We start from the raw sequence: 20584 nt of genomic DNA on the forward strand, positions 1-20584 counted from the left end.
ATCTTCTCTACATGTCTGACAGGTATTCCATTCCAGTGTCTGTTGATTTCCAACCAGAGTACACCTCATTCTACTTAATGTGCTTCTGATTAGGTGATCACTGAACCAAATCTTATTTAACAAAGGAAAGTAATAAAAAACCCTGCTGTGGTGTTCACAATCCTCTTGCAATAGGACAAGCTGGATGGCAAAACAAGGTCTAGTAATATCTCAAAAGTAGTAGGAAGGAAAAAATAAGACTTTTCTTTTCAACTCCTTTGGCATGGCTAAAAATTAAGTGAGGGAAAAAAAGGGCTCAATTCTTCCTTTACGGTGAGCGTCATGTTGCCTCCATCCTTTAAAATTTCTAAGACGGCAGTCCATTAAAACCGGGTCAAGCAGCAGACATTGGGGACAACAAAGCTACAGACAGGCAGAGGGCGAAAACGACTCTCCACTGACCGGGATGACCGTCATCTTATTCGAATGTCACTCAGCAACCGCAGGATGACATCAAGTGACCTACAAAAGGAATGGCAGCTAGGGTGAAGTGCACAGGAAGAACAGTTCGTAATAGGCTCCTAGAGACAGCGCTCAAGCAAGCTAGAAAAAAGCCTTTAATCAATGAGAAGCAAAGGAAAGCCAGGCGGAAGTTTGCCAAAGACCATAAGGATTGGACCATAGAGGACTGGAGTAAGGTAATCTTCTCTGATGAGTCTACTTTTCAGCTTTGCCCAACACCTGGTCGTCTAATGGTTAGACCGGGACCTGGAGAGGCGTACAAGCCACAGTGTCTTGCACCCACTGTGAAATTTGGTGGAGGATCGGTGATGATCTGGGGATGCTTCAGCAAGGCTGGAATTGAGCAGGTTAATCTTTGCGAAGGACGTATGAATCAAGCCACATACAAGGTTATCCTGGAAAAACAGTTGATTCCTTTCGCTCAGGCAATGTTTCCCAATTCTGAGGACTGTTTTTTTTCCATCAGGACAATGCGCCATGCCACAAAGCTAGGTCAATCAATATGTGGATGAAGAACCACCACATCAAATCCCTGTCACGGCCAGCCCAATCTCCAGCCTTGAACCCCATTGAAAACCTCTGGAATGTAATCAAGAAGAAGATGGATAGTCACAAGCCATCAAACAAAAAAAGAACTGCTTACATTTTGTATGAGGGGTGGCATAAGCTCATCCAAAAGCAGTGTGAAAGACATGCCAAGATGCATGAAAGCTGTGATTAAAAATCATCGTTATTCCACAAAATATTGATTTCTGACCTCTTCCTGAGTTAAAACATTTGTATTGTTTTTAAATGATTATGAACTTGTTTTCTTAGCATTATTTGAGGTCAGCACGTACTGCATTTTTTGTTGTTTTTACTATTTCTCATTTTCTTAAAATAAATACAAAATTTTGTGCTTGGAAATTCGGAGACATGTTAGTAGTTTATAGAATAAAAGAGCAATTTACATTTTACTCAAAAATATACCTATAAAGAGAAAAATCAGACAAACCGAAAACTTTGCAGTGGTCTCTTAATTTTTGCCAGAGCTGTATACTTATTGCTTTTAAATAAGTATACAATGGGGAAAAAAAAAAAAACATAACCTGTATAAGGAGAAAAGAAAAGACAAACTATACAAAATAAAAAATATCATGTATATGACCAGTACACAACACAGTAGGAAATCAGGCATCGCTGTCACTCATGGCTACTGAAAACATAAGAAACTCCCATGTCTAGAGCCAGTGGAGAACAATAGAATATGAAGCAAAGCTCCTGTTTTTTCCATATAGAGAGACCTAAAAGGAAAGACGCCCAATTTTAGGTAGAAAAAACAAACCAACCAACCAAGGTTATGTGACTGAAGAAACAAGAAAGTAAAAGAAGAATGGAAAGGGAAGGGGCACTATTCCTTGTATGTATGTACAGTCATGGCCGAAAGTGTTGGAACCCTTGAAATTGTTCCAGAAAATGAAGAATTTCTTTTTTGCAATTATACATGTTTTGTTATACACCTTTTATTTCCTTCCTCTATTGGAAAAACACAAAAATAGCAGAGAAAAAGGCAAATTGGGCATAATTTCACACAAAACCCTAAAATGGGCTGGACAAAATTGTTAGCACCCTCAACTTTAATATTTGGTTGCACACCCTTTGAAATAAATTAACTGCAATCACTCACTTCTTAAAATCATCAACAAGCTTCTTACACACCTCTACTTGAATATTGGACCACTCTTCTTTTGCAAACTGCTCCAGGTCTCTCATCTGAAGGATGCCTTCTCCCAACAGCAATTTTAAGTTCTCTCCACAGGGGTTCAATGAGATTTAGATCCAGACTCACTGCTTGCCACTTCAGAACTCTCCAGCGCTTTGTTTCCATCCATTTCTGGGTGCTTCTTAAAGTATATTTGTTTGGGGTCATGGTCCTGACCTAGGATGCAAACCTAGCTTTCTGACAATGAGCACTACATTGCTACCCAAAATCCTTTGGTAATATTCAGATTTCATGATGCCTTGCACACAGTCAAGGCACCCAGTACCAGAGGCAGCAAAACAACCCCAAAATATCTTTTAACCTCCACCATATTTGACTGTGGGTACTGTGTTCTTTTCTATGTAGTCCTCATTCCGTTTCTAGTAAACAGTAGAATGATGTGCTTTACAAAAACGCGCTGTCTTGGTCTCATCTGTCCACAAGACACTTTCCAAGAAGGATTTTGGCTTACTCACATACATTTTGGCAAACTGCAGTCTAGCATTTTTAGTCGAGACTGAGCTAAATTTTGGTTTTCACAATTTGCTGCTTCAATTTTTATACTGGCAATTTGCATTAACTCTAGATTGTTATAAAGAGTGATCAGGTGAGTTGTAAAATTTGCAGTCATTTCTTACTATGAAAATTAAGTTAATTCCAAAAATCCCACTTCCACTTTTTTTCAGCGCTGCCACAAAATGACCTGCTTATATAATTTTTGTGATTTTTCTCATTCGCTCAGGAGAAAGTGTTCACAAGGACAAGAAAGCGGATATCACTCGGTAATGCTGATTTGAATTAAAAGAGCAGAATGGTTGTTTTAAACGGAGTCTGGTGGTTGAAATTATTATCTTCTGTGAAATGGTTACCTGCAATGAAACATGTGGAGTCATCATTGCTTTACTTCAAAATGGCTTTATTGGCAAGGACATTGTTTGTAAGATTGCACCTAAATCCACCATTTATCGTATTATCAGAAACTTCAAAAAGAGATGTTCAATTTCTGCAAAGAAGGCTTCAGGGTACCCAAGAAATTCCAGCAATTGCCTGGACTGTCTCTTTTAAAGAGGGATTCAGCTATGGGATCAGTTCAACAGCAGTGCTCAGCTTGCTCATGAATGGCAGCAGACAGGTGTCAGTGCAAATGCACGCTCAGTGAAATGAAGGCTTTTGGTGGCTGGCCTGGTCACAAGAGGGACAGTAAGGAAGCCATGTCTCTTCAAGCAAAAATATCAATGACTGGCGAACATTCTGCAGGAAGTACAGGAATTCAACTGCAGATTACTGGGGAAAAAATATTTTTTCTGATGAAGCCTCCTACTATTTGGGACATCTGAAAAAATGATTGTCTGGAGAAGAAAAAGTGACCACTACCATGAGTCCTTTTGTCATGTCAACAGTAAAGCATCCGGGTATCATTCAAGGGGGTGGATTCATTCACAATTTTGCCTAAGAATATCGTCATGAATAAAGAATGGCATCTAAATATCCTCCAAGAGCAACTTCTTCCAACAATCCAGGAGTAATTTGGTGATGACCAATTCTTTTTCCAGCATGATGGAGCACCATGTTACAATGCAAAAGTGATACCTAAGTGGCTCGATGAACAAAACATTGACAAACATTTACATTTTGGGTCCTTCACCGGGACCCTCCCCAGATCTCAATCCCATTGCAAACCTTTGGTCAATCCTCAAAGCTGAGAGCAAGCAAAAAGTGTGATAAGCGCCAAACACTGACTAGGTCAGAATGGGTTCTCCTCAATCAGAATGCATCAAACTTTATGGAAACCATATTTCTGTCAGTCTCAAAACTTATGTTTTAGGAAAAATTGCTGCAAAGTAAGAATACCTTAAAAAATGTGTTAGTTTTATTTTTGTCAAATAACAAAATGCAAAGTGAGTGAACAAAAAAAGAGAGATCTACCTCCAATCAATTTGTGCTGTTACCACCCTTTTCCTTTTAAAATGGCATCAATACATTCAATCTTCTACGTACACATGCACATAGTTTTCAAAGGAGCTCAGCAGATATGTTATTCCAAACATTTTGGGGAACTTACCACAGATCTTCTGTGGATTTAGGCTTGAGCAAATCCTTATGTCTCTTCATGTAATCCTACACATACTCAATGTTGAGATCAGCACTTTATCATTTTATAAGTTTCAGGACTTCTTGTTTTTCTTTATGCTGAAGATTGTTCTTAAAGATATTGGCTGTATGATTGGGATCGTGGTTCTAAATTTATTCGGCATTGGGTCAAATCAGACCCCTCTCTGATGGTATTGCCTAATAGCTGAGTATCTGCTTGTATTTCTTAGCATTTAAGACTCCATTAATCTTGATCAAATCACCATCTTTATTTGTTCAAATGCATCCTAACACTTGCAAGGAGCAGATATTCATTATTGTAATGTTTTACCAGCCCCTAAAACAGGGGTGGGGAACCTCAGGCCCCAGGGCCATTTACGGCCCTCGATGACCTTTTATCAGGCCCCCGAGCAGATTCTCAGGGATCGCATTCTTGGGCAGGGAGCTGTATTTTGATTGCTACAATCTCATTAATTTCTTCTTGCTCTGTTAGCACACACACGCAGTGTTCACTACTGAACATTGAAGGGCATGCAATGAAAGATTAAAGGGGGTTTTACACATAGCGATATCGCTATAACGTCACCGATTTTGTGACGTTATAGCGATATCGCTATGTGTGATACTTACCTCCGACCGGCTCCCCCGCTGATCGCGCGAGAATGTCCAGCTCCATTTCTCGTCGTCGGCTTCCTGCTGTGACGACGAGCGATGCGTGGAGGCGGGCAGCAGGACGTCAGGATCGCTGTGTGTGAAAGGTGAGTATCGTGCGCTGCGTTGCTGCTGCATCGCTGTGAGGTCTACCTGTGTGACAGCTCACTAGCGATCATTTAGCGATGCACCAGCGATCATGACAGGTCGGATCGCTGGTCGGATCGCTGGTGCATCGCTAAATGTAAACGGCCCTTAAGTCATGAAACCAGTGCCAGAGTCGGGATGTACTTTGTGGGCGGAGTTTGTATGGCCCCCCGAAGGATGGTGTAAAGATCCAAATGGCCCTTGGCAGAAAAAAGATTCCACACCCCTGCCCTAAAATAACAATCTGTCTTCTGTTACAGCCAACTGTTTAAAAGTCTCCTCAATCCAGTGCACTTGCTGTTATTTTTCTGCACCCCAGTTTCTATGTTTTTGTGCATAGTTGAGACCATTGCCTTGTTTCTGTGGCGAAAAAGTGTATTTTTTGGTTGCAATACTTCTGGCCAGACTTCTCCGAACAGCAGATTGGTGTTGCTGGATCTTGCTGGTTACTGCCAGTTCTGAACTGATGGCACTGCTGGACATCTCCCGATTTCGATGGTAAGCATAATGTGCCTTTCATCTGCTGCACAAAGTTTATTTGGCTGACTACTGTGCCTACAGTCCTCATCATTGCCCATTTCATGGTGTCCTCAATTAGAAATACAGACAGATATCGATTCATCTTGTAATACCATCAGTGAGTCGTCTGGCTCCAAATTTATTCTGCAGCTGGACAACAACCGTAAACAAACAACTAATATCATTAAGACCTATTTTCAACATAAAAAAGAACAAGGAGTTCTGGAAGCATTGAGATTGCCATACAGAGCCATGATCTCAACCTCATCAATCCTGTCTGGGATTGCATCAAGAGGCAGAAGGATTTTCAAAAGACTACATCCTCTGTAGATCTGTGGTTCTCTAAAATGTTTGGAACAACCTCCCTCCCAAGTTCCTTCAAAAACTTTTTGCTTTCAAAGCGGCATCTATTCTTCTCAATACACTTGCAAAGAGTGTTAACCTCAAATATGGATTTTTTTTTAAGAAAAACTATTAACATGTTTTTTTATTGTGATAGCACAGCATTTAATCTTAATTATTTTCAGTACGTCAAGAAACATTGACTACTGTTCGTATGAATGTGAATGTTGACTCGTGAATCGTTGAATGACTACTGTTTACCTCCTATAGGTTATTGTTTGCTATCTTTGTAGGACAGGGATGCACAGTCTTTGAACAATCGATGTTTGCTAATATGTTGATTACCCATTGTATAAGTCGATGTAGCTTGTTGACCAGCAAAACAATGAAAGACAAACTATGCAGATTGTTTAAATGCTCAAACAATGAGCATTAACCCCTTCACAACATGCGCAGTTGTAGGTAAGGTAGGAGTGAGGGCACCGACCGGGGGGTGGTCCGTTACTTGCCGCGGACAGACTTGAGACAGAGACAGGATCGTGTTCAACAGGTCTCCTTTATTGATCGTCCTTCCACGACCCACAGCACCTCACAGCAAAGGCACGTTAATTTCCGCAGCCTTACACGGCAGATACTCAACAATCCGTATAGCCGCACACAGCAGCTGCTTGTCAATCTTCACAGCCGCACACAGCAGCTGCTCAACAATCCCCTCAGCCACACACAGTAGCTACTTGACAATCTCCACAGCCGCACACAGCAGCTGCTCGTCACTCTCCACAGCCGCACACAGCAGCCGCTCGACGATACCCTCAGCTACACACAGTAGCTGCTTGACTTAGTACACAGGCCCGGGTACCTTCACTTTCTTTCGTTGACAAATGGACGTCCCTCGCGGCTCTGTCACTGTGGCTGCCCTAGGCCTATCACCACAGCGTTTCACCAGTCCGAGTCCGTTCGGTTTAGTGGTGCCCCAGGCTGTCTGTCTGCGGCCTCTCTTTGCTCTCCATCTGTGGCCTCTGCTGTCTGTCTGCGGCTAATCCTGTTAGGGCCACCCCCCGTAACTGGCACAACTGTCATTCCTCTCAGGAAATTCCTTTCTCCTCAGCCGTGCTTCTTGTTTCCTGTGGTCCTTTCGCTGACTGACTTTTCCAGAACCTTCTCTCCCTCTTTTATGCACTTCTGTTCTGGTAACCCCGCCCACCATGACTCAACAGATTTCTTAGCCAATGGCTGTTGTTCAGTCCTAACCTCACAGCTCTCCATTGCCCTCTAATGGTCAAAATCCAATACTACAGCCCTCCTTCTTATCTCCAGCTGTTTCCCCTCTTTTACTACAACAGTCTACCTTCTATACACTACACCTCCGCACTTCTTCTACAGACAGGTCCGTACGTCAGTCCACTTTCCCTACAGTTCCCTTCCTTTATCCATTGTCGTCCTCGACAATCTGGTCTCCCTAATTTCTGTTCTGAAACTTTCCCACCTTCTTTTGTCGGACCGGTTGTTGAGCCAGGCCCGCGATACACGGGGGCTGAACCAAACCGGGAGCAATCATGCTCCGAGTAGCTCACGGCTTACTCGCCAGCGCGTAAGCCACCATGACCATTCCTTCAGGTTGGGTTAGGTCCATCCGGACTACTCTACAGATGTGTACCTCCCACTGCTCTCCCCTTCTGTCACCCTCTTAACGTCATGACCTACCAGGTCATCGTCAACGTCCTCCTAACCTTCTGGGGTGTATGTCTGGTACTCGGGGTCTGACTTAGGGACTGTTGTCTGCTCTGATTCCATCTGTCTCTTCTATCCCGTCAATTTCCGTCATGGTCGGCATTTTCCTCTTTACTCGCAGTACCCGGGACCTGTTGAACATTTTTTTTTAAATAACACTTCAACATTTCAAACTTGGCTATATATACTAAACAGTTTGTTTTTTTTGTTTTTTTTTAAAGGCGTAACATTTTTCCTTTTAACCAAAACATAAATATTGTGAACATTGGTGCTCCCCCTTCTTTTGAAGAGAGTACTCCCCTGTATGCATCCCCGCTACACCAAGAGTGGGCACTTATTACTCAATTGAGGACTTTAAACTGTCCCTAAGTCATGCAACAGCGCACAACAGTCCCGGCAGTCCATTTAGAAAGATACTCCGGGCCACCTCCTGGCAGCCGATGTTTCGCCAATTAGCAGGGAACTCCACAGCCGTGAAGTCCCCGGGATGCTTGAAATGTTCTGGGCCTCGAGTGTCCCTGATGCCCGAGACCCAGGAGTCCTTGTCTCTTTTTATGGAGGCTCATACCCCTCAGGGTAGGTGATGACTGCTACCGCATAGCAGCCGCAGGGGCAGTATTCGTTGTAATATGAGACTGGGTCTCCCTCTCGCAGAGCCCGTCCATGTCTGACAGGGGTCACAGTGAGGTAGTCTTTGTGGCCGGTGGCGAGGTCCCGGATAAATTCATAGCCTTTTGCGGTGTTAGTATATACAAGCCGCCCATATGATTGAGGGATAGTCATGGCTGCCTCTTGCTTCTCGTGTAACAGTGCCCACACCTCCCGCTCTTTGGCCTCCTTCTGCTCAATAATCTCTGCATCCCAGGCAGAGGGTCCGGTGTAGGCCGCAGAGTCCAGTGGGCGGGCCGCAGTCGGGGTCAAGAGCGGGGCAGAGGCGGCCGCGGACATTGGGGAGCAGGCCGCAACCAGAGTCACGGACGGGACAGAGGCGGCCACCGGCATCGGCGGGTAGGCCGCGGAGCAGGCCGCAGCAGGGATAAAGGCGGCCGCGGGCTCCGGCAAGAAGGCCGCAGCAGGAGCCGAAATGGCGGCCGGCCCCGATGGACAGGCCGCCGCCGGAAGATGGAGCGCGGCAGGGGCGGCCACAGGTCGGTTCCGTGCCGGCGACACGGAACAAGGTGCCGCTGGGCGGGGGTGCTCAGGATCGCTGACAGGAGCCGCAAAGTCATCCAGGGCTGGGGTCGCTGAAGAACGGGAGGTCAGGCGGGGAGGCCGGGGGCCGGTGTCAGGGCCCTGGGGCTTGTCTTGCACATGGGGCATGGGGGCGGGGTCTGCCTGCGGTGCCGCCGGCTGAGCTGGAGTAACGCTCACCTTCTGCGGCTCCCGACAGTCCATCCCGCAGCTCCTCCAGCAGCCGATGTTCTTCACCCCGCCGTCCGGCAGGGCTAGCCTCCAGGCCCGATGACTCCGCACGGACGGTCGGCAACAGCTCCTCTAGCAGCTGTTCCTGGTAGTCCAAGGTGGCTGCAAACACCTGTGCTTCTTTTTGGCGCCAAATCGCCACAGCCATTTTTTAACAAGGCCTTTTTGGCTCCAGATCCACCTGCAAAAATCCAGCCATTCACAGTCCAGTTTGTAATCCACAAGGAAAAGATCTTCAACCCGTTCGGCTTGGGTCCTTTGAATCTTCAAGGCAGGTTTACCGCTGAAGATGTTGTATTTGCGGTGAAAATCCTGCCGACTACGCCAAATGTAGGTAAGGTAGGAGTGAGGGCAACCGACCGGAGGGTGGTTCGTTACTTGCCGCAGACAGACTTGAGACAGAGACAGGATCGTGTTCAACAGGTCTTCTTTATTGATCGTCCTTCCACGACCCACAGCACCTCACAATTTCCGCAGCCTTACACGGCAGCTACTCAATAATCCCTATAGCCGCACACAGCAGCTGCTTGTCAATCTTCACAGCCACACACAGCAGCTGCTCAACAATCCCCCTCAGCCACACACAGTAGCTACTTGACAATCTCCACAGCCGCACACAGCAGCTGCTCGTCACTCTCCACAGCCGCACACAGCAGCCGCTCGACAATTCCCTCAGCTACACACAGTAGCTGCTTGACTTCGTATACAGTCCCGGGTACCTTCACTTTCTTTCGTTGACAAATGGACGTCCCTCACGGCTCTGTCACTGTGGCTGTCCTAGGCCTATCACCAAAGCGTTTCACCAGTCCGAGTCCGTTCGGTTTAGTGGTACCCCAGGCTGTCTCTGTCTGCGGCCTCTTTGCTCTCCGTCTGTGGCCTCTGCTGTCTCTGTCTGCGGCTAATCCTATCAGGGCCACCCGCTGTAACTAGCACAACTGTCAGTCCTCTCAGGAAATTCCTTTCTCCTCAGCCGTGCTTCTTGTTTCCTGTGCTCCATTCGCTGACTGACTTTTCCAGAACCTTCTCTCCCTCTTTTATGCACTTCTGTTCTGGTAACCCCGCCCACCATGACTCAACAGTTTTCTTAGCCAATGGCTGTTGTTCAGTCCTAACCTCACAGCTCTCCATTGCCCTCTAATGGTCAAAATCCAATACTACAGCTCTCCTTCCTATCTCCAGCTGTTTCCCCTCTTATGCTACAACAGTCTACCTTCTATACACTACATCTCCGCCCTTCTTCTACAGACAGGTCCGTACGTCAGTCCACCTTCCCTACACCGTACTAGTACAGCGCATGTCTCCCCCTTTGATCTAGGCTCCGGCGGGGAACCCACAGTCAGCTGTCATGTGCCCGGGACAGCCGTTGGTAGCTATTAACCCATTAAATGTCGCTGATGGACGCATTTAATGTGCACTTCCTGCCATCGGGCCGGAAATCCGCCCATCGGTGACCCTGTCACGTGATTTCGGGTCACCAGTGGGTTGGCATGACAGCCAGAGGTCTCCTGGAGACCTCTGTGGTTGTCACTGCAGGCTTGCTTTGAGCACCACCCGTTGGTCAGTGCTCATAGCAAGCAGGGCTGTGGAGTCGGTAAGCCAAACCTGCGACTCCGATTCCTCAATTTCCCTTACACCGACTCCGACATATATTGCTTATATTTAAGTGAAAAATATATTGTAGTACAATGTGAACATCAGACATTTAATCATTTCTATGATCCAATAATCAATATATTTAGAACATAATATCTATTTATTGGAATACAACTTTAGAACACAAAAAACTGTAATAAATTGTAAATATGTAATACACTGTATAATATCGATTACATACATACGGTACAGACCAAAGTTTGGACACACCTTCTCATTCAAAGAGTTTTCTTTATTTTCTTGACTATGAAAATTGTAGATTCACTCTGAAGGCATCAAAACAATGAATTAACACATGTGGAATTATATAATTAACAAAAAAGTGTGAAACAACATAAAATATGTCTTATATTCTAGGTTCTTCAACGTATTCACCTTTTGCTTTGATTAGATTACTGCTTTGCACACTCTTGGCATTCTCTATATGTGCTTCCAGAGGTAGTTACTGGAAATGGTCTTCCAACAGTCTTGAAGGAGTTCCCAGAGATGCTTAGCACTTGTTGGCCCTTTTGCCTTCACTCTGCGGTCCAGCTCACCCCAAACCATCTCAATTGGGTTCAGGTCTGGTGTCTGTGGAGGCCAGGTCATCTGGCGTAGCACCCCATCACTCTCCTTCTTGGTCAAATAGCCCTTACACAGCCTGGAGGTGTGTTTGAGGTAATTGTCCTGTTGAAAAATAAATGATGGTCCAACTAAACACAAACCGGATGGAATAGCATGCCGCTACAAGATGCTGTGGTAGCCATGCTGGTTCAGTATGCCTTCAATTTTGAATAAATCCCCAACAGAGTCACCAGCAAAGCACCCCCACACCATCTCACCTCTTCCTCCATGCTTCACGGTGGGAACCAGGCATGTAGAGTCCATCCGTTCACCTTTTCTGCGTCGCACAAAGACATGGTGGTTGGAACCAAAGATCTCAAATTTGGACTCATCAGACCAAAGCGCAGATTTCCACTGGTCTAATAATGTCCATTCCTTGTGTTCTTTAGCCCAAACAAGTCTCTTCTGCTTGTTGCCTGTCCTTAGCAGTGGTTTCCTAGCAGCTATTATACCATGAAGGCCTGCTGCACAAAGTCTCCTCTTAACAGTTGTTCTAGAGATGTGTCTGCTGCTAGAACTCTGTGTGGCATTGACCTGGTCTCTAATTTCGCTGCTGTTAACCTGCGATTTCTGAGGCTGGTGACTCGGATGAACTTATCCTCCGCAGCAGAGGTAACTGGTCTTCCTTTCCTGGGGCGGTCCTCATGTGAGCCAGTTTCTTTGTAGCGCTTGATGTTTTTTGCCACTGCATTTGGGGACATTTTCAAAGTGTTCCCAATTTTTCGGACTAACTGACCTTCATTTCTTAAAGTAATGATGGCCACTCGTTTTTCTTTACTCAGCTGCTTTTTTCTTGCCATAATACAAATTCTAACAGTCTATTCAGTAGGACTATCACCTGTGTATCCACAAGACTTCTGCACAGCACAACTGATGGTCCCAACCCCATTTATAAGGCAAGAAATCCCACTTATTAAACCTGACAGGGCACACCTGTGAAGTGAAAACCATTTCCGGTGACTACCTCTTGAAGCTCATCAAGAGAATGCCAAGAGTGTGCAAAGCAGAAATCAAAGCAAAAGGTGACTACTTTGAAGAACTTAGAATATAAGACATACAGTATTTTCAGTTCTTTTACACTTTTTTGTTAATTATATAATTCCACATGTGTTAATTCATAGTTTTGATGCCTTCAGAGTGAATCTACAATTTTCATAGTCATGAAAATAAAGAAAACGCTCTGATTGAGAAGGTGTGTCCAAACTTTTGGTCTGTACTGTGTGTGTGTGTGTATATGTATGTGTGTGTGTGTGTGTGTATATATATATATATATATATATATATATATATATATATATATATATATATATATATATATATATATATATATACACTGTGTGTATGTATGTGTGTGTGTGTATGTATATATATATATATATATATATATATATATATACACACACACACACACACACACACACACACACACACACACACACACACACACTGTATGACTTATCTCGGCTAAGATAGAGCCTAGATCCTCAGGCTACATTCACACTATGGGCGTAGCCAGGATCAAACCTGGAGGGGGCAGAACCTCATACTGTTCTGCAGAGTTTCATACTGCACACCTCAGCTGCTGCAGAACCTCATACTGCACACCCCTACACTTGAAAATAAAGCCTGCACCTTAAGAAGATGTGGTGAATGCAGTCTATTTATTCCAACTATCAATTGATGTTGATGTGTTACTGGAGACGAGCAATGCCTGTCCTGGGCGTCCTTTTGGGCAGCTATGAGGTGTACCTGACTGGTGCTAAATAAAAGGAGTGTTAGTCTGTGTGCTATCCGGCTTTCATTCTTTTTGGTACAGATATGATATGGATAGACTGATATGGATTAATGGATAGAGCAGATTTCTGATCTGCTTTTGCTATTGAAAACATTAGCTATGAGCTCAAAAACCTTTCAGGTGATGCCGTTTTTTAAAAAGCTGATCTGCTTTTGCAACTGAAAAACGTATCCTCAAAAAATGCAGAAAAACGCTGTGTGTGAATGTAGCCTTAGATCAGGAATAGAACAGTCATTTATAGGACATTTCATAACTTTCCCAAATTCCTATGAAAAAATATTCAGGACATTCTGCATTGAACTACTGCAGCCAATTTATTATATATTTTAGGAGTCGGAGTCGGTCCATTTTATACCGACTCCAACTCCACCAAAATGAGCACCGACTCCACGACTCCGACTCCACAGCCCTGATAGCAAGTGAGTAATTCTACTACATGCAGGCAAGATCTGATCATGTAGCAGAGCTGATCGGGTTATTGCAGCCTCTAGTTTCCCATGGAGACTATTGAAGCAGGCCAAAAGTAAAAAAAAAAAAAAAATTAAAAATACAAAAATATAAAAATTCAAATCAACCCCCTTTTTGCCCCATTCAAAATAAAACAATAAAAAAATCAAACCTACCCATATTTGATATTGCCGCGTTCAGAATCGCCCAATCTATCAATATAAAAAAATTAACCCGATCGCTAAATGGCGTAACGAGAAAGTCAAAACGCCAGAATTACGGGTTGGTTTTGTTTTTTTTGGTCGCCACAACATTGCATTAAAATTCAATAACGGGTGAGCAAAATATCATATCTACACCAAAATGATATCATTAAAAACGTCAGCTCGGCACACAAAAAATAAACCCTCACCCAACCCGAGATCACGAAAAATGGAGACGCTACAAGTTTCAGAAAATGACGCAATTTTTTTTTTTTTTTTTTTAACAAACTTTGGATTTTTTTTCACCACTTAAATAAAAGAAATATGTTTGGTGTCTGAACTTGTAATGACCTGGAGAGCCATAATGGTAAGTCAGTTTTAGCATTTGGTGAACTTGGTAAAAAAAAATAATCCAAAAATGTGTTTTGGAATTGCACTTTTTTGGCAATTTCATCGCACTTGTAATTTTTTTCCAGTTTTTAAATACACAATATAGTAAAACCAATGGTGTCGTTCAAAAGTACAACTCTTCCTGCAAAAAAAAAAAGCCCTCACATGACCATCTTGATGGAAAAATAAAAAGGATATAGCTCTGGGAAGAAGGGGAGCGAAAAACAAAAACGAAAAAGGGCTCTGTCATGAAAGAGTTAATCTCATCTCCTTTTCCCATTGATCTGTGTATGTGCCTGAACCACATATGTGGGTATAAAAAGGATCTCTATCTTTCTGCAAAGAGACTCTACAGAACAGTCAAGGCACCATGGCTCCATCAAAATACAGATTTGACGTTCCACAGGATGGCAGCTTAAGGGACCACGACACTAGCTGGACGAATAGAGATTAGCTCCATTTACCATCACTGTACCCATGGATACGTTTTGGGAAACAAGGTTGGAACCCTCCGGTCACCTGGCTCCATGGAGACGGTCCTAGAAACCAGGTTGGTACTCTCGGGTCACCTGGCCACGCACCTCAATGGACGGTCAGCTTCCAAAGCCTGCTGTTAACCTCCTCTCTGTGGGTGCCCGCCAAAACCAGGGTGCCACTGGTGGGGGATATCGGCCCTGGAAGCCCTGAAACCACAACAGCTCTAATCCCGGTGAGTCAGCGGAAAGGTGAGACTCTGTACTTTTTCACCATCTTTGATATTTTTCTGGGACTGTTCTATATGTTATTATCTGGTTCAATAAAATATTACCACACTGTTTTACCCTCAACCATTGTTGTCTTAGTAGTAGTCTGCCCACGGGCAAGAGTGCAGGTGTTCAGTGGTATGAGCCCTGGTCCATGTGGTTTTTGTAAAGACATCCGGGCCAGCGGACGAGAGCACCCACTGGCGCTTGTGTGTCTACATTTATTTTTAAGTATTCTTTCTTTGCTGCATTATTTGCACACCTGCCTAAAACCTTTGCACATTGCTGTGTATAATTTTGATCTCTGCTCTAAATCTTGTTGGAAGAAGCCAGTAGAAATCCGTATTGTATTGAATGGTTATATACTGTATTCTCAAGCACGTAGTCTTCTATCTGCAGGTGAGGAAGGCGATGTACTGTATGCCTATCACTAGAAGGCAGAAGCAGAATTGCACGGTCACCCTGATAATATGACCTTGCTGCATTCCTCTAGATAAGTCTACTACACTGGGGCTGACAGCGTTCACAGTCTTTGTAAATGTCTAGTTTTACATCTATTAATTGATTCAAATTACAATTGGGGAGCAGTGAGAATGTGTAGAAGTAGGAAACTGCGAAGTACCAAATGTTAATAGCCTGAACATAATTCATAATTGATATCTATGGTGTGTTTTGTTCACATTTAGGGCTGTTCCAAAAGTTTTCTCAGGACTTTAGCCACTGTACATTTGGTACAGAAAGTATTCAGACCCCTTTAAATTTTTCACTCTTTGCTTCATTGCAGCCATTTGGTAAATTCAAAAAAGTTCACTTTTTTCTCATTAATGTACAATCTGCACCCCATCCTGACTGATGAAAAACAGTAAAAATATTTGCAAATTTATTAAAAAAGAAACTGAAATATCACATGGTTATAAGTATTCAGACCCTTTGCTCAGACACTCATATTTTAGTCACATGCTGTCCATTTCCTTGTGATCCTCCTTGAGATGGTTATACTCCTTCATTGGAGTCCAGCTGTGTTTAACTAAACTGATAGGACTTGATTTGTAAAGGCACACATCTGTCTATATAAGACCTCACAGCTCACAGGGCATGTCACACCAAATGAGAATCATGAGGTCAAACGAACTAGCCACGGAGCTCAGAGACAGAATTGTGGCAAGGCACAGATCTGGCCAAGGTTACAAAAAGAATTTCTGCAGTACTCAAGGTTCCTAAGAGCACAGTGACCTCCATAATCCTTAAATGGAAGAAGTTTGGGACCACAAAGAGCGAGATAAAGAAGAACCCCAAGATCACTGTGACTGAGCTCCACAGATGCAGTAGGGAGATGGGAGAAAGTTCCACAAAGTCAACGATCACTGCAGCCCTCCACCAGTCGGGCCTTTATGGCAGAGTGGCCCATCGGAAGCCTCTCCTCAGTGCAAGACATATGAAAGCCTGCATAGAGTTTGCTTTAAAAAAACACTGGAAGGACTCCCAGACTATGAGAAATAAAACTCTCTGGTCTGAGATGAAGGCAGACCTTTTTGGTGATAATTCTAAGTGGTATGTGTAGAGAAAACAAAGCACTGCTCATCACCTGCCCAATAAAATCCCAACAGTGAAACATGGTGGTGGCAGCCTCATGCTATGGGGGTGTTTTTCAGCTGCAGGGACAGGACGACTGTTTGCTATTGAAGGAAACATGAATGCGGCCAAGTGCAGAGAGATCCTGGATGAAAACCTCTTCCAGAGTGCTCTGGACCTCACACTTGGTCGAAGGTTCACCTTCCAACAAGACAATGACCCTAAGTACACAGCTAAAATAACAAAGGAGTGGCTTCAGAACAACTCTGTGACCATTCTTGACTGGCCCATCTAGAGCCCTGACCTAAACCCAATAGAGCATCTCTGGAGAGACCTGAAAATGGCTGTCCACCAATGTTCACCATCCATCCTGATGGAACTGGAGAGGATCTGCAAGGAAGAATGGCAGAGGATCCCCAAATCCTGGTGTGAAAAACTTGTTGCATCATTCCCAAGAAGACTCATGGCTGCACTAGGTCAAAAGGTGCTTCTACTCAATACTGAGCAAAGGGTCTGAATTCTTATGACCATGTGATATTTCAGTTTTTCTTTTTTAATACATTTGCAAAAATGTCTACATTTCTGTTTATTTTTAGTCAATATGGGGTGCAGAGTGTACATTAATGAGAAAAAAATGAATTTTTTTGAATTCACCAAATGGCTGTAACGAAATAAAAAGTGAAAAGGGGTCTGAATACTTTCCGTACCCACTGTATATATAGTAGAACTGCTGAGGCCAGTGATTGCTTGCAGTGGTGACATGTGGTATACAGGATGTCACTTATATACTGCAATGGTGGAGATCAAATGGTGGTATTTCATCAGTATTGGTGGCTGTGGGTTCTTTAAATAATGTTGGGAAACTCCTTTAATGCTAACCAAACGTGGCTCAAAAGTCCGTGATTAACAGGATATTATAGCTCTTTTCTTTTGCATTAAAAGGGATGTGCATGTGTGCAATATTTTTATTTAATTGTTCCAATGCATATAAAATTAAGGAATGAAAACTGCAGTGCAAGAATTAGCCATGATTGACCATCTCCTACAGTTCTGTGTGTAGAGGACCCATATGTGTCCATGGCTTTGGACTCCAAACCCTGTGTAGTCTGATCCTGCGGTCACAGGCTACTCCACTCTCTCTCTCTGTCCCCACTTCTGGATGTAGATCTGACAGATGGAGCAGAGTGACACATGACTACACACTGGTTGTAACTGAAGGGGGGCATGGAAGCCGAAGGGATGCAACACTGCAATAGTTTTCGTTCACACTATTTGCAAAGTTATATTTTGGATGTATTGATGGTTGAACACATGAGAAGTCTCCGAAATTGTATCTTCTAACTCATCACCCAATAATATTCTGTTCCTTAAAGTGAAAGAGGTATTCCCATCTCCAACATCCTATTTCAGTATGGTATGAAGTAGGTGTAATAGTGTTAGCTAATACCTCCAATTAGAAGTGTAGTATAGTTTTTCTGATTAACTATGTCTTTTTTCTCATGTGCAGGCATTGCAAGACCTTAGGTATCCATGGTTACAACAAATAGCAACTAGCTAACTCACTTTATCAGAGGTCCTAACCATGGATACCTAAGGTCCTGCAATGCCTGCACATGAGACATAGCAGATCAGAAAAACTATGCTACATTTCTAATTGGAGGTATTTGCTATTATTATTATTTATTATTATTCCTACTACATGCTGGGATAGGATCTTGGAGATGGAAATACCCCTTTAAGTGTGTACTTAGTATTTCCAAAATAAATATAAATGGTAGCATGCCCACCTTCCAGTGCCCGCATAGATCTAGTGTTTGCTGCTGTGGAAGCGACATTCGCTTTGTTCAAAAATTCAGATCACATTTAGAGAACCAGCTGTTGACGTGCTCTTTTAGTCACCTGACCACTACTGCCAATCACAGTCTGCAGCGGTCCAGTAACCTACAAACAGAGCAGGCATTGTTCCCATAGATGGCAGAGACCTGTGGATGCAAAGAGGCGCAGGAAATGCAAGTATGCAACCATTTTTTATTTTTATTTTTTTTCTCCCCCTTGTATTGGACAATTCTTTTAACCCCTTAACAACCGCCGATACGCGGTAGTTAATGGGTACTTTAACTACAGCGCCGTGAATTCACGACACTGAGGAAAAAGTATATAGCGCCTCCCAGAGTCGGATTTTCTCCGGGGTCTCGGCTGCCAGGGGTAGCAGAGACCCCAGAGAACATGATTCGGGTCGGTTTTTACCGACGATCGCCGTTATTAACCGTATAACGGCGACTGCAAAAAAAAAAATAAAATCCGATTTTTGCATTTAATTTCTCCTTTTGATGTGATTGCACATCAGAGGGGAGAGAAATGGGGTCTCCCCCGAGCACCCCACGGTACCTCATGTACTGAATTAGCTGTCCCCAGCCCCCCTCCTTCCTCCGGCAGAAAGAAAATGGCGGGCGCATGCGCAGTGCGCCTACTAAGATCTGACGACCGGCAACCAATGAGAATTTTCTCTATGGGTGCTGGGTTTTGATTACTGTAATAGACCCTGTCACAGTGATCAAAACCTCTAATATTTGATAAATATGGCAGGACTTGGGCTGTACCTCTCTCTTCTCTCCTTCTCTACCTCCCTAGATAGATTAGAGGGTACAATTTATAAAAAAAAAGACATTTATGGGGGATTTCTGTTCCTCTTGAACCACGCAGGCTCTGCAAATATGACAATCTATTTCAAATATAGCCATATTTGTCACATTGTGCCCCTTCCTGTCTGAGCCCTGCCGTTTGTCCATACAGAAATTTTTGACTACATATGGGATATCGCCGCACTCATAAGAAAGTGGGTAACAAATTGTGAGGTCCATTTTTTGGTATAATCTCTGTCAAAAGTGAGAAATTCCGGTCTAAAACAAGATTTTTGTGAAAAAATGAACTTTTTCAATATGACGACCTAATGTTATCAAATTCTGTGTCGTACCTGTGGGTTCAAATTGCTCAATATACCCCTGGATAAAATCTTTGAGGGGTGTAGTTTCCAAAATGGGGGTTTCTGCTGTTTAAGCACATCTCCAAACCCGACATGGCATCCATTCTCACAATTTTGAGATTAAAAAGTCAAACTGCGCTCCTTCCCTTCCAAGCTCTGCCATGCGCCCAAACAGTGGTTTACCCCCACATATGGGGTATCAGAGTACTCAGGACAAATTGCACAACAACCTTTGGGGTCCAATTTCTCCTGTTACCCTTGGGAAAATTAAAAATTGGGGGCGAAAAGATCATTTTTGTGAGGAAAAAAAAAAGTTGTTGTTTTTTATTTTTACGGCTCTTTAACGGAGTTACTTCTACTCAAATGTTCACATTAAAATTTTTACATCACATTTTGCTTATGCGAAACTCCAACGAGCCAAGATTAGGAATTTGTCAACAGATTACTAAATAATAATAATAACTTCTGTGAAGCACTTTGGGGTTCAAAGTGCTCACCACACATCTAGATAAGTTCCTTAAGGGGTTTAGTTTCCAAAATGGGGTCACTTGTGGGGGATTTCCACTGTTTAGGTACATCAGGGGCTCTCCAAACACGGCGTAGTGTCCGATCTCAATTCCAGCCAATTCTGCGTTGAAAAAGTCAAACGGCGCTCCTTCCCTTCCGAGCTCTGCTGTGCACCCAAACAGTGGTTTACCCCTACATGCGGGGTATTGGCATGCTCAGGAGAAATTGCACAACAAATTTTGTGGTTCATTTTCTCTTTTTACACTTGTGAAAATAAAAATAAAAAAATGGATCTGAAGTAAAAAAAAAAAAAAAAATTGTGGAAAAAAGAAAGTTAAATGTTCATTTTTTCCTTCCACATTGCTTCAGTTCCTGTGAAGCACTTAAATGGTTAATAAACTTCTTGAATGTGGTTTTGATCAGCTTGAGTGGTGCAGTTTTTAGTATGGTGTCACCCCTCAAAGTGACTTCAAATATGATGTGGTCCCTTAAAAAAGAAAATAATGGTTTTGTAAATTTTGTTGTAAAAATGAGAAATCGCTG

At 43.3% G+C, this 20584-nt stretch overlaps 1 protein-coding gene across 1 annotated transcript in view; it reads left to right on the forward strand.

The window, feature by feature from the left end:
• Positions 1-20584, forward strand: part of RANBP9 (RAN binding protein 9) — a 79776-nt gene that overhangs the window by 41552 nt on the left and 17640 nt on the right. The gene's annotated exons all lie outside the window — the stretch shown is intronic.

The sequence above is a fragment of the Dendrobates tinctorius genome, unplaced genomic scaffold (assembly GCF_039654945.1).
Source record: "Dendrobates tinctorius isolate UK_male_01 unplaced genomic scaffold, ASM3965494v1 ptg000115l, whole genome shotgun sequence".
NCBI lineage: Eukaryota > Metazoa > Chordata > Amphibia > Anura > Dendrobatidae > Dendrobates > Dendrobates tinctorius.